Raw genomic sequence first — 12,500 nt, forward strand, 5'->3', positions numbered from 1 at the left:
TGAAAACATTTCAAGCGTTAACTTGGAGTTTGTTAAGGTTGGACAGAGTTAAATGATAACTCTTAGAGACTAGAGATGGTCAATGAGACAGTAATAAATCCAGGTTGCATGCAAATTGAATTAATATTGTAGGCAGCTTGGAAATGCGTTAATCGCCAGGAAGTGCATTAGACCCCAGCACATGTGTATTTGGCAGCAGATGTAGAAGCCCAAAGTTCTTCTGCTTTGCTAATTTGAGTGGAGGACTTACATTGTAGACATTTTGTAGCTTTTGCTGTTCTTTTGCAGGATCCTTTAAAATATGTATGGAAAGAAAAAAGAAATTTACTTTGGATATGTAAAGAAAAGAACACTTCAGAAATGTGGTTGCTTGGAGGGAGCATGTGAACTTTCACCAAGTTACTACGATTCTGCAGCATAACGGGATATTTTGATTATTGTAGTTCTCTTTATTACTGCCTTGAGAGTATTGGTTTATGTAAAGAGTTTAGAGAAAGAGCAAAGAGCTAGATCATGTCAAGGGGACACTCGGATTTGAACCAAGGACCTCTCGATCTGCAGTCGAATGCTCTACCACTGAGCTATACCCCCACGCTCAATTCAGCTTTTCTGACCATTTTAAATAGTTTCTCTCATGTAGACCATGAAAACATTTCAAGCGTTAACTTGGAGTTTGTTAAGGTTGGACAGAGTTAAATGATAACTCTTAGAGACTAGAGATGGTCAATGAGACAGTAATAAATCCAGGTTGCATGCAAATTGAATTAATATTGTAGGCAGCTTGAAAATGCATTAATCGTCAGGAAGTGTATTTGAATGTCCCACTTCCATGACGCTCACAATTTGCATAATAATCTGCATGAAAGATAGAATGATGAGCATGTTACGGACCATGGCCGCAAGAGACTCTTTCGTCAGACCCAAAAACTTCTCATTCTGCAGTTGCCATTTCTGCCACTGCATTAGACCCCAGCACATGTGTATTTGGCAGCAGATGTAGAAGCCCAAAGTTCTTCTGCTTTGCTAATTTGAGTGGAGGACTTACATTGTAGACATTTTGTAGCTTTTGCTGTTCATTTGCAGGATCCTTTAAAATACGTATCGAAAAAAAAAACAAATTTACTTTGGGTATGTAAAGAAAAGAACACTTCAGAAATGTGGTTGCTTGGAGGGAGCATGTGAAATTTCACCAAGTTACTACGATTCTGCAGCATAACGGGATATTTTGATTATTGTAGTTCTCTTTATTACTGCCTTGAGAGTATTGGTTTATGTAAAGAGATTAGAGAAAGAGCAAAAAGCTAGATCATGTCAAGGGGGCACTCGGATTTGAACCAAGGACCTCTCGATCTGCAGTCAAATGCTCTACCACTGAGCTATACCCCCTCGCTCTGTTCAGTTTTTCTGACCATTTTAAATAGTTTCTCTCATGTAGTCCATGAAAACATTTCAAGCGTTAACTTGGAGTTTGTTAAGGTTGGACAGAGTTAAATGATAACTCTTAGAGACTAGAGGTGGTCAATGAGACAGTAATAAATCCAGGTTGCATGCAAATTGAATTAATATTGTAGGCAGCTTGGAAATGCGTTAATCGTCAGGAAGTGCATTAGACCCCAGCACATGTGTATTTGGCAGCAGATGTAGAAGCCCAAAGTTCTTCTGCTTTCTAATTTGAGTGGAGGACTTACATTGTAGACATTTTGTAGCTTTTGCTGTTCTTTTGCAGGATCCTTTAAAATACGTATGGAAAGAAAAAACAAATTTACTTTGGATATGTAAAGAAAAGAACACTTCAGAAATGTGGTTGCTTGGAGGGAGCATGTGAACTTTCACCAAGTTACTACGATTCTGCAGCATAACGGGATATTTTGATTAACGTAGTTCTCTTTATTACTGCCTTGAGAGAATTGGTTTATGTAAAGAGTTTAAAGAAAGAGCAAAGAGTTAGATCATGTCAAGGGGGCACTCGGATTTGAACCAAGGACCTCTCGATCTGCAGTCGAATGCTCTACCACTGAGCTATACCCCCACGCTTTGTTCAGCTTTTCTGACCATTTTAAATAGTTTCTCTCATGTAGTCCATGAAAGCATTTCAAGCGTTAACTTGGAGTTTGTTAAGGTTGGACAGAGTTAAATGATAACTCTTAGAGACTAGAGATGGTCAATGAGACAGTAATAAATCCAGGTTGCATGCAAATTGAATTAATATTGTAGGCAGCTTGGAAATGCGTTAATCGTCAGGAAGTGCATTACACCCCAGCACATGTGTATTTGGCAGCAGATGTAGAAGCCCAAAGTTCTTCTGCTTTGCTAATTTGAGTGGAGGACTTACATTGTAGACATTTTGTAGCTTTTGCTGTTCTTTTGCAGGATCCTTTAAAATACGTATGGAAAGAAAAAACAAATTTACTTTGGATATGTAAAGAAAAGAACACTTCAGAAATGTGGTTGCTTGGAGGGAGCATGTGAACTTTCACCAAGTTACTACGATTCTGCAGCATAACGGGATATTTTGATTATTGTAGTTCTCTTTATTACTGCCTTGAGAGTATTGGTTTATGTAAAGAGATAAGAGATAGATCATGTCAAGGGGGCCCTCGGATTTGAACCAAGGACTTCTCGATCTGCAGTCGAATGCTCTACCACTGAGCTATACCCCCACGCTCTGTTCAGCTTTTCTGACCATTTTAAATAGTTTCTCTCATGTAGTTCATGAAAACATTTCAAGCGTTAGCTTGGAGTTTGTTAAGGTTGGACAGAGTTAAATGATAACTCTTAGAGACTAGAGATGGTCAATGAGACAGTAATAAATCCAGGTTGCATGCAAATTGAATTAATATTGTAGGCAGCTTGGAAATGCGTTAATCGTCAGGAAGTGTATTTGAATGTCCCACTTCCATGACGCTCACAATTTGCATAATAATGTGCATGAAAGCTAGAATGATGAGCATGTTACGGACCATGGCCGCAAGAGACACTTTCGTCAGACCCAGAAACTTCTCATTCTGCAGTTGCCATTTCTGCCACTGCATTAGACCCCAGCACATGTGTATTTGGCAGCAGATGACGAAGCCCAAAGTTCTTCTGCTTTGCTAATTTGAGTGGAGGACTTACATTGTAGACATTGTGTAGCTTTTGCTGTTCTTTTGCAGGATCCTTTAAAATACGTATGGAAAGAAAAACCAAATTTACTTTGGATATGTAAAGAAAAGAACACTTCAGATATGTGGTTGCTTGGAGGGAGCATGTGAACTTTCACCAAGTTACTACGATTCTGCAGCATAACGGGATATTTTGATTAACGTAGTTCTCTTTATTACTGCCTTGAGAGTATTGGTTTATGTAAAGAGTTTAGAGAAAGAGCAAAGAGCTAGATCATGTCAAGGCGGCACTCGGATTTGAACCAAGGACCTCTCGATCTGCAGTCGAATGCTCTACCACTGAGCTATACCCCCACGCTCTGTTCAGCTTTTCTGACCATTTTAAATAGTTTCTCTCATGTAGTCCATGAAAACATTTCAAGCGTTAACTTGGAGTTTGTTAAGGTTGGACAGAGTTAAATGATAACTCTTAGAGACTAGAGATGGTCAATGAGACAGTAATAAATCCAGGTTGCATGCAAATTGAATTAATATTGTAGGCAGCTTGGAAATGCGTTAATCGTCAGGAAGTGCATTAGACCCCAGCACATGTGTATTTGGCAGCAGATGTAGAAGCCCAAAGTTCTGCTTTGCTAATTTGAGTGGAGGACTTACATTGTAGACATTTTGTAGCTTTTGCTGTTCTTTTGCAGGATCCTTTAAAATACGTATGGAAAGAAAAAACAAATTTACTTTGGATATGTAAAGAAAAGAACACTTCAGAAATGTGGTTGCTTGGAGGGAGCATGTGAACTTTCACCAAGTTACTACGATTCTGCAGCATAACGGGATATTTTGATTAACGTAGTTCTCTTTATTACTGCCTTGAGAGAATTGGTTTATGTAAAGAGTTTAGAGAAAGAGCAAAGAGTTAGATCATGTCAAGGGGGCACTCGGATTTGAACCAAGGACCTCTCGATCTGCAGTCGAATGCTCTACCACTGAGCTATACCCCCACGCTTTGTTCAGCTTTTCTGACCATTTTAAATAGTTTCTCTCATGTAGTCCATGAAAGCATTTCAAGCGTTAACTTGGAGTTTGTTAAGGTTGGACAGAGTTAAATGATAACTCTTAGAGACTAGAGATGGTCAATGAGACAGTAATAAATCCAGGTTGCATGCAAATTGAATCAATATTGTAGGCAGCTTGGAAATGCGTTAATCGTCAGGAAGTGCATTACACCCCAGCACATGTGTATTTGGCAGCAGATGTAGAAGCCCAAAGTTCTTCTGCTTTGCTAATTTGAGTGGAGGACTTACATTGTAGACATTTTGTAGCTTTTGCTGTTCTTTTGCAGGATCCTTTAAAATACGTATAGAAAGAAAAACCAAATTTACTTTGGATATGTAAAGAAAAGAACACTTCAGAAATGTGGTTGCTTGGAGGGAGCATGTGAACTTTCACCAAGTTACTACGATTCTGCAGCATAACGGGATATTTTGATTATTGTAGTTCTCTTTATTACTGCCTTGAGAGTATTGGTTTATGTAAAGAGATAAGAGATAGATCATGTCAAGGGGGCCCTCGGATTTGAACCAAGGACCTCTCGATCTGCAGTCGAATGCTCTACCACTGAGCTATACCCCCACGCTCTGTTCAGCTTTTCTGACCATTTTAAATAGTTTCTCTCATGTAGTTCATGAAAACATTTCAAGCGTTAGCTTGGAGTTTGTTAAGGTTGGACAGAGTTAAATGATAACTCTTAGAGACTAGAGATGGTCAATGAGACAGTAATAAATCCAGGTTGCATGCAAATTGAATTAATATTGTAGGCAGCTTGGAAATGCGTTAATCGTCAGGAAGTGTATTTGAATGTCCCACTTCCATGACGCTCACAATTTGCATAATAATGTGCATGAAAGCTAGAATGATGAGCATGTTACGGACCATGGCCGCAAGAGACACTTTCGTCAGACCCAGAAACTTCTCATTCTGCAGTTGCCATTTCTGCCACTGCATTAGACCCCAGCACATGTGTATTTGGCAGCAGATGACGAAGCCCAAAGTTCTTCTGCTTTGCTAATTTGAGTGGAGGACTTACATTGTAGACATTGTGTAGCTTTTGCTGTTCTTTTGCAGGATCCTTTAAAATACGTATGGAAAGAAAAACCAAATTTACTTTGGATATGTAAAGAAAAGAACACTTCAGATATGTGGTTGCTTGGAGGGAGCATGTGAACTTTCACCAAGTTACTACGATTCTGCAGCATAACGGGATATTTTGATTAACGTAGTTCTCTTTATTACTGCCTTGAGAGTATTGGTTTATGTAAAGAGTTTAGAGAAAGAGCAAAGAGCTAGATCATGTCAAGGGGGCACTCGGATTTGAACCAAGGACCTCTCGATCTGCAGTCGAATGCTCTACCACTGAGCTATACCCCCACGCTCTGTTCAGCTTTTCTGACCATTTTAAATAGTTTCTCTCATGTAGTCCATGAAAACATTTCAAGCGTTAACTTGGAGTTTGTTAAGGTTGGACAGAGTTAAATGATAACTCTTAGAGACTAGAGATGGTCAATGAGACAGTAATAAATCCAGGTTGTATGCAAATTGAATTAATATTGTAGGCAGCTTGGAAATGCGTTAATCGTCAGGAAGTGCATTAGACCCCAGCACATGTGTATTTGGCAGCAGATGTAGAAGCCCAAAGTTCTGCTTTGCTAATTTGAGTGGAGGACTTACATTGTAGACATTTTGTAGCTTTTGCTGTTCTTTTGCAGGATCCTTTAAAATACGTATGGAAAGAAAAAACAAATTTACTTTGGATATGTAAAGAAAAGAACACTTCAGAAATGTGGTTGCTTGGAGGGAGCATGTGAACTTTCACCAAGTTACTACGATTCTGCAGCATAACGGGATATTTTGATTAACGTAGTTCTCTTTATTACTGCCTTGAGAGAATTGGTTTATGTAAAGAGTTTAGAGAAAGAGCAAAGAGTTAGATCATGTCAAGGGGGCACTCGGATTTGAACCAAGGACCTCTCGATCTGCAGTCGAATGCTCTACCACTGAGCTATACCCCCACGCTTTGTTCAGCTTTTCTGACCATTTTAAATAGTTTCTCTCATGTAGTCCATGAAAGCATTTCAAGCGTTAACTTGGAGTTTGTTAAGGTTGGACAGAGTTAAATGATAACTCTTAGAGACTAGAGATGGTCAATGAGACAGTAATAAATCCAGGTTGCATGCAAATTGAATCAATATTGTAGGCAGCTTGGAAATGCGTTAATCGTCAGGAAGTGCATTACACCCCAGCACATGTGTATTTGGCAGCAGATGTAGAAGCCCAAAGTTCTTCTGCTTTGCTAATTTGAGTGGAGGACTTACATTGTAGACATTTTGTAGCTTTTGCTGTTCTTTTGCAGGATCCTTTAAAATACGTATGGAAAGAAAAAACAAATTTACTTTGGATATGTAAAGAAAAGAACACTTCAGAAATGTGGTTGCTTGGAGGGAGCATGTGAACTTTCACCAAGTTACTACGATTCTGCAGCATAACGGGATATTTTGCTTATTGTAGTTCTCTTTATTACTGCCTTGAGAGTATTGGTTTATGTAAAGAGATAAGAGATAGATCATGTCAAGGGGGCCCTCGGATTTGAACCAAGGACCTCTCGATCTGCAGTCAAATGCTCTACCACTGAGCTATACCCCCACGCTCTGTTCACCTTTTCTGACCATTTGAAATAGTTTCTCTCATGTAGTCCATGAAAGCATTTCAAGCGTTAACTTGGAGTTTGTTAAGGTTAGACAGAGTTAAATGATAACTCTTAGAGACTAGAGATGGTCAATGAGACAGTAATAAATCCAGGTTGCATGCAAATTGAATTAATATTGTAGGCAGCTTGGAAATGCGTTAATCGTCAGGAAGTGTATTTGAATGTCCCACTTCCATGATGCTCACAATTTGCATAATAATCTGCATGAAAGCTAGAATGATGAGCATGTTACGGACCATGGCCGCAAGAGACACTTTCGTCAGACCCAGAAACTTCTCATTCTGCAGTTGCCATTTCTGCCACTGCATTAGACCCCAGCACATGTGTAATTGGCAGCAGATGTAGAAGCCAAAAGTTCTTCTGTTTTTCTAATTTGAGTGGAGGACTTACATTGTAGACATTTTGTAGCTTTTGCTGTTCTTTTGCAGGATCCTTTAAAATACGTATGGAAAGAAAAACCAAATTTACTTTGGATATGTAAAGAAAAGAACACTTCAGATATGTGGTTGCTTGGAGGGAGCATGTGAACTTTCACCAAGTTACTACGATTCTGCAGCATAACGGGATATTTTGATTATTGTAGTTCTCTTTATTACTGCCTTGAGAGTATTGGTTTATGTAAAGAGATTAGAGAAAGAGCAAAAAGCTAGATCATGTCAAGGGGGCACTCGGATTTGAACCAAGGACCTCTCGATCTGCAGTCGAATGCTCTACCACTGAGCTATACCCCCACGCTCTGTTCAGCTTTTCTGACCATTTTAAATAGTTTCTCTCATGTAGTCCATGAAAACATTTCAAGCGTTAACTTGGAGTTTGTTAAGGTTGGACAGAGTTAAATGATAACTCTTAGAGACTAGAGATGGTCAATGAGACAGTAAGAAATCCAGGTTGCATGCAAATTGAATTAATATTGTAGGCAGCTTGGAAATGCGTTAATCGTCAGGAAGTGCATTAGACCCCAGCACATGTGTATTTGGCAGCAGATGTAGAAGCCCAAAGTTCTTCTGCTTTGCTAATTTGAGTGGAGGACTTACATTGTAGACATTTTGTAGCTTTTGCTGTTCTTTTGCAGGATCCTTTAAAATACGTATGGAAAGAAAAAACAAATTTACTTTGGATATGTAAAGAAAAGAACACTTCAGAAATGTGGTTGCTTGGAGGGAGCATGTGAACTTTCACCAAGTTACTACGATTCTGCAGCATAACGGGATATTTTGATTAACGTAGTTCTCTTTATTACTGCCTTGAGAGAATTGGTTTATGTAAAGAGTTTAGAGAAAGAGCAAAGAGTTAGATCATGTCAAGGGGGCACTCGGATTTGAACCAAGGACCTCTCAATCTGCAGTCGAATGCTCTACCACTGAGCTATACCCCCACGCTTTGTTCAGCTTTTCTGACCATTTTAAATAGTTTCTCTCATGTAGTCCATGAAAGCATTTCAAGCGTTAACTTGGAGTTTGTTAAGGTTGGACAGAGTTAAGAGTATCTCTTAGAGACTAGAGATGGTCAATGAGACAGTAATAAATCCAGGTTGCATGCAAATTGAATTAATATTGTAGGCAGCTTGGAAATGCGTTAATCGTCAGGAAGTGCATTACACCCCAGCACATGTGTATTTGGCAGCAGATGTAGAAGCCCAAAGTTCTTCTGCTTTGCTAATTTGAGTGGAGGTCTTACATTGTAGACATTTTGTAGCTTTTGCTGTTCTTTTGCAGGATCCTTTAAAATACGTATGGAAAGAAAAAACAAATTTACTTTGGATATGTAAAGAAAAGAACACTTCAGAAATGTGGTTGCTTGGAGGGAGCATGTGAACTTTCACCAAGTTACTACGATTCTGCAGCATAACGGGATATTTTGATTATTGTAGTTCTCTTTATTACTGCCTTGAGAGTATTGGTTTATGTAAAGAGATAAGAGATAGATCATGTCAAGGGGGCACTCGGATTTGAACCAAGGACCTCTCGATCTGCAGTCGAATGCTCTACCACTGAGCTATACCCCCACGCTCTGTTCAGCTTTTCTGACCATTTTAAATAGTTTCTCTCATGTAGTTCATGAAAACATTTCAAGCGTTAGCTTGGAGTTTGTTAAGGTTGGACAGAGTTAAATGATAACTCTTAGAGACTAGAGATGGTCAATGAGACAGTAATAAATCCAGGTTGCATGCAAATTGAATTAATATTGTAGGTAGCTTGGAAATGCGTTAATCGTCAGGAAGTGTATTTGAATGTCCCACTTCCATGACGCTCACAATTTGCATAATAATCTGCATGAAAGCTAGAATGATGAGCATGTTACGGACCATGGCCGCAAGAGACACTTTCGTCAGACCCAGAAACTTCTCATTCTGCAGTTGCCATTTCTGCCACTGCATTAGACCCCAGCACATGTGTATTTGGCAGCAGATGACGAAGCCCAAAGTTCTTCTGCTTTGCTAATTTGAGTGGAGGACTTACATTGTAGACATTTTGTAGCTTTTGCTGTTCTTTTGCAGGATCCTTTAAAATACGTATGGAAAGAAAAACCAAATTTACTTTGGATATGTAAAGAAAAGAACACTTCAGATATGTGGTTGCTTGGAGGGAGCATGTGAACTTTCACCAAGTTACTACGATTCTGCAGCATAACGGGATATTTTGATTATTGTAGTTCTCTTTATTACTGCCTTGAGAGTATTGGTTTATGTAAAGAGTTTAGAGAAAGAGCAAAGAGCTAGATCATGTCAAGGGGGCACTCGGATTTGAACCAAGGACCTCTCGATCTGCAGTCGAATGCTCTACCACTGAGCTATACCCCCACGCTCTGTTCAGCTTTTCTGACCATTTTAAATAGTTTCTCTCATGTAGTCCATGAAAACATTTCAAGCGTTAACTTGGAGTTTGTTAAGGTTGGACAGAGTTAAATGATAACTCTTAGAGACTAGAGATGGTCAATGAGACAGTAATAAATCCAGGTTGCATGCAAATTGAATTAATATTGTAGGCAGCTTGGAAATGCGTTAATCGTCAGGAAGTGCATTAGACCCCAGCACATGTGTATTTGGCAGCAGATGTAGAAGCCCAAAGTTCTGCTTTGCTAATTTGAGTGGAGGACTTACATTGTAGACATTTTGTAGCTTTTGCTGTTCTTTTGCAGGATCCTTTAAAATACGTATGGAAAGAAAAAACAAATTTACTTTGGATATGTAAAGAAAAGAACACTTCAGAAATGTGGTTGCTTGGAGGAAGCATGTGAACTTTCACCAAGTTACTACGATTCTGCAGCATAACGGGATATTTTGATTAACGTAGTTCTCTTTATTACTGCCTTGAGAGAATTGGTTTATGTAAAGAGTTTAGAGAAAGAGCAAAGAATTAGATCATGTCAAGGGGGCACTCGGATTTGAACCAAGGACCTCTCGATCTGCAGTCGAATGCTCTACCACTGAGCTACACCCCCACGCTTTGTTCAGCTTTTCTAACCATTTTAAATAGTTTCTCTCATGTAGTCCATGAAAGCATTTCAAGCGTTAACTTGGAGTTTGTTAAGGTTGGACAGAGTTAAATGATAACTCTTAGAGACTAGAGATGGTCAATGAGACAGTAATAAATCCAGGTTGCATGCAAATTGAATCAATATTGTAGGCAGCTTGGAAATGCGTTAATCGTCAGGAAGTGCATTACACCCCAGCACATGTGTATTTGGCAGCAGATGTAGAAGCCCAAAGTTCTTCTGCTTTGCTAATTTGAGTGGAGGACTTACATTGTAGACATTTTGTAGCTTTTGCTGTTCTTTTGCAGGATCCTTTAAAATACGTATGGAAAGAAAAAACAAATTTACTTTGGATATGTAAAGAAAAGAACACTTCAGAAATGTGGTTGCTTGGAGGGAGCATGTGAACTTTCACCAAGTTACTACGATTCTGCAGCATAACGGGATATTTTGCTTATTGTAGTTCTCTTTATTACTGCCTTGAGAGTATTGGTTTATGTAAAGAGATAAGAGATAGATCATGTCAAGGGGGCCCTCGGATTTGAACCAAGGACCTCTCGATCTGCAGTCGAATGCTCTACCACTGAGCTATACCCCCACGCTCTGTTCACCTTTTCTGACCATTTTAAATAGTTTCTCTCATGTAGTCCATGAAAGCATTTCAAGCGTTAACTTGGAGTTTGTTAAGGTTGGACAGAGTTAAATGATAACTCTTAGAGACTAGAGATGGTCAATGAGACAGTAATAAATCCAGGTTGCATGCAAATTGAATTAATATTGTAGGCAGCTTGGAAATGCGTTAATCGTCAGGAAGTGTATTTGAATGTCCCACTTCCATGATGCTCACAATTTGCATAATAATCTGCATGAAAGCTAGAATGATGAGCATGTTACGGACCATGGCCGCAAGAGACACTTTCGTCAGACCCAGAAACTTCTCATTCTGCAGTTGCCATTTCTGCCACTGCATTAGACCCCAGCACATGTGTAATTGGCAGCAGATGTAGAAGCCAAAAGTTCTTCTGTTTTTCTAATTTGAGTGGAGGACTTACATTGTAGACATTTTGTAGCTTTTGCTGTTCTTTTGCAGGATCCTTTAAAATACGTATGGAAAGAAAAACCAAATTTACTTTGGATATGTAAAGAAAAGAACACTTCAGATATGTGGTTGCTTGGAGGGAGCATGTGAACTTTCACCAAGTTACTACGATTCTGCAGCATAACGGGATATTTTGATTATTGTAGTTCTCTTTATTACTGCCTTGAGAGTATTGGTTTATGTAAAGAGATTAGAGAAAGAGCAAAAAGCTAGATCATGTCAAGGGGGCACTCGGATTTGAACCAAGGACCTCTCGATCTGCAGTCGAATGCTCTACCACTGAGCTATACCCCCACGCTCTGTTCAACTTTTCTGACCATTTTAAATAGTTTCTCTCATGTAGTCCATGAAAACATTTCAAGCGTTAACTTGGAGTTTGTTAAGGTTGGACAGAGTTAAATGATAACTCTTAGAGACTAGAGATGGTCAATGAGACAGTAATAAATCCAGGTTGCATGCAAATTGAATTAATATTGTAGGCAGCTTGGAAATGCGTTAATCGTCAGGAAGTGCATTAGACCCCAGCACATGTGTATTTGGCAGCAGATGTAGAAGCCCAAAGTTCTTCTGCTTTGCTAATTTGAGTGGAGGACTTACATTGTAGACATTTTGTAGCTTTTGCTGTTCTTTTGCAGGATCCTTTAAAATACGTATGGAAAGAAAAAACAAATTTACTTTGGATATGTAAAGAAAAGAACACTTCAGAAATGTGGTTGCTTGGAGGGAGCATGTGAACTTTCACCAAGTTACTACGATTCTGCAGCATAACGGGATATTTTGATTATTGTAGTTCTCTTTATTACTGCCTTGAGAGTATTGGTTTATGTAAAGAGATTAGAGAAAGAGCAAAAAGCTAGATCATGTCAAAGGGGCACTCAGATTTGAACCAAGGACCTCTTGATCTGCAGTCAAATGCTCTACCACTGAGCTATACCCCTACGCTCTGTTCAGCTTTTCTGACCATTTTAAATAGTTTCTCTCATGTAGTCCATGAAAGCATTTCAAGCGTTAACTTGGAGTTTGTTAAGGTTGGACAGAGGTAAATGATAACTCTTAGAGACTAGAGATG

At 39.1% G+C, this 12,500-nt stretch overlaps 18 non-coding genes across 18 annotated transcripts; all 18 read right to left on the reverse strand.

Annotated features, from left to right (window-relative positions):
- Window positions 1–519: 519 nt before the first annotated feature.
- On the reverse strand, window positions 520–591 carry TRNAC-GCA (transfer RNA cysteine (anticodon GCA)). Its single transcript has one exon. It is a non-coding gene; the product is annotated as a tRNA-Cys (tRNA).
- A 723-nt stretch (window positions 592–1,314) lies between these two features.
- Window positions 1,315–1,386, reverse strand: TRNAC-GCA (transfer RNA cysteine (anticodon GCA)). The gene has a single exon. It is a non-coding gene; the product is annotated as a tRNA-Cys (tRNA).
- A 571-nt stretch (window positions 1,387–1,957) lies between these two features.
- On the reverse strand, window positions 1,958–2,029 carry TRNAC-GCA (transfer RNA cysteine (anticodon GCA)). The gene has a single exon. It is a non-coding gene; the product is annotated as a tRNA-Cys (tRNA).
- A 559-nt stretch (window positions 2,030–2,588) lies between these two features.
- On the reverse strand, window positions 2,589–2,660 carry TRNAC-GCA (transfer RNA cysteine (anticodon GCA)). Its single transcript has one exon. It is a non-coding gene; the product is annotated as a tRNA-Cys (tRNA).
- Window positions 2,661–3,383: 723 nt separating this feature from the next.
- On the reverse strand, window positions 3,384–3,455 carry TRNAC-GCA (transfer RNA cysteine (anticodon GCA)). Its single transcript has one exon. It is a non-coding gene; the product is annotated as a tRNA-Cys (tRNA).
- A 569-nt stretch (window positions 3,456–4,024) lies between these two features.
- On the reverse strand, window positions 4,025–4,096 carry TRNAC-GCA (transfer RNA cysteine (anticodon GCA)). The gene has a single exon. It is a non-coding gene; the product is annotated as a tRNA-Cys (tRNA).
- Window positions 4,097–4,655: 559 nt separating this feature from the next.
- Window positions 4,656–4,727, reverse strand: TRNAC-GCA (transfer RNA cysteine (anticodon GCA)). The gene has a single exon. It is a non-coding gene; the product is annotated as a tRNA-Cys (tRNA).
- Window positions 4,728–5,450: 723 nt separating this feature from the next.
- On the reverse strand, window positions 5,451–5,522 carry TRNAC-GCA (transfer RNA cysteine (anticodon GCA)). Its single transcript has one exon. It is a non-coding gene; the product is annotated as a tRNA-Cys (tRNA).
- A 569-nt stretch (window positions 5,523–6,091) lies between these two features.
- Window positions 6,092–6,163, reverse strand: TRNAC-GCA (transfer RNA cysteine (anticodon GCA)). The gene has a single exon. It is a non-coding gene; the product is annotated as a tRNA-Cys (tRNA).
- A 559-nt stretch (window positions 6,164–6,722) lies between these two features.
- Window positions 6,723–6,794, reverse strand: TRNAC-GCA (transfer RNA cysteine (anticodon GCA)). The gene has a single exon. It is a non-coding gene; the product is annotated as a tRNA-Cys (tRNA).
- Window positions 6,795–7,517: 723 nt separating this feature from the next.
- On the reverse strand, window positions 7,518–7,589 carry TRNAC-GCA (transfer RNA cysteine (anticodon GCA)). Its single transcript has one exon. It is a non-coding gene; the product is annotated as a tRNA-Cys (tRNA).
- Window positions 7,590–8,161: 572 nt separating this feature from the next.
- Window positions 8,162–8,233, reverse strand: TRNAC-GCA (transfer RNA cysteine (anticodon GCA)). The gene has a single exon. It is a non-coding gene; the product is annotated as a tRNA-Cys (tRNA).
- Window positions 8,234–8,791: 558 nt separating this feature from the next.
- TRNAC-GCA (transfer RNA cysteine (anticodon GCA)) lies at window positions 8,792–8,863 on the reverse strand. The gene has a single exon. It is a non-coding gene; the product is annotated as a tRNA-Cys (tRNA).
- Window positions 8,864–9,586: 723 nt separating this feature from the next.
- Window positions 9,587–9,658, reverse strand: TRNAC-GCA (transfer RNA cysteine (anticodon GCA)). Its single transcript has one exon. It is a non-coding gene; the product is annotated as a tRNA-Cys (tRNA).
- Window positions 9,659–10,227: 569 nt separating this feature from the next.
- Window positions 10,228–10,299, reverse strand: TRNAC-GCA (transfer RNA cysteine (anticodon GCA)). Its single transcript has one exon. It is a non-coding gene; the product is annotated as a tRNA-Cys (tRNA).
- Window positions 10,300–10,858: 559 nt separating this feature from the next.
- TRNAC-GCA (transfer RNA cysteine (anticodon GCA)) lies at window positions 10,859–10,930 on the reverse strand. The gene has a single exon. It is a non-coding gene; the product is annotated as a tRNA-Cys (tRNA).
- Window positions 10,931–11,653: 723 nt separating this feature from the next.
- On the reverse strand, window positions 11,654–11,725 carry TRNAC-GCA (transfer RNA cysteine (anticodon GCA)). The gene has a single exon. It is a non-coding gene; the product is annotated as a tRNA-Cys (tRNA).
- A 572-nt stretch (window positions 11,726–12,297) lies between these two features.
- Window positions 12,298–12,369, reverse strand: TRNAC-GCA (transfer RNA cysteine (anticodon GCA)). Its single transcript has one exon. It is a non-coding gene; the product is annotated as a tRNA-Cys (tRNA).
- Window positions 12,370–12,500: the final 131 nt, after the last annotated feature.

Source organism: Hyperolius riggenbachi, chromosome 7, assembly GCF_040937935.1.
Source record: "Hyperolius riggenbachi isolate aHypRig1 chromosome 7, aHypRig1.pri, whole genome shotgun sequence".
NCBI lineage: Eukaryota > Metazoa > Chordata > Amphibia > Anura > Hyperoliidae > Hyperolius > Hyperolius riggenbachi.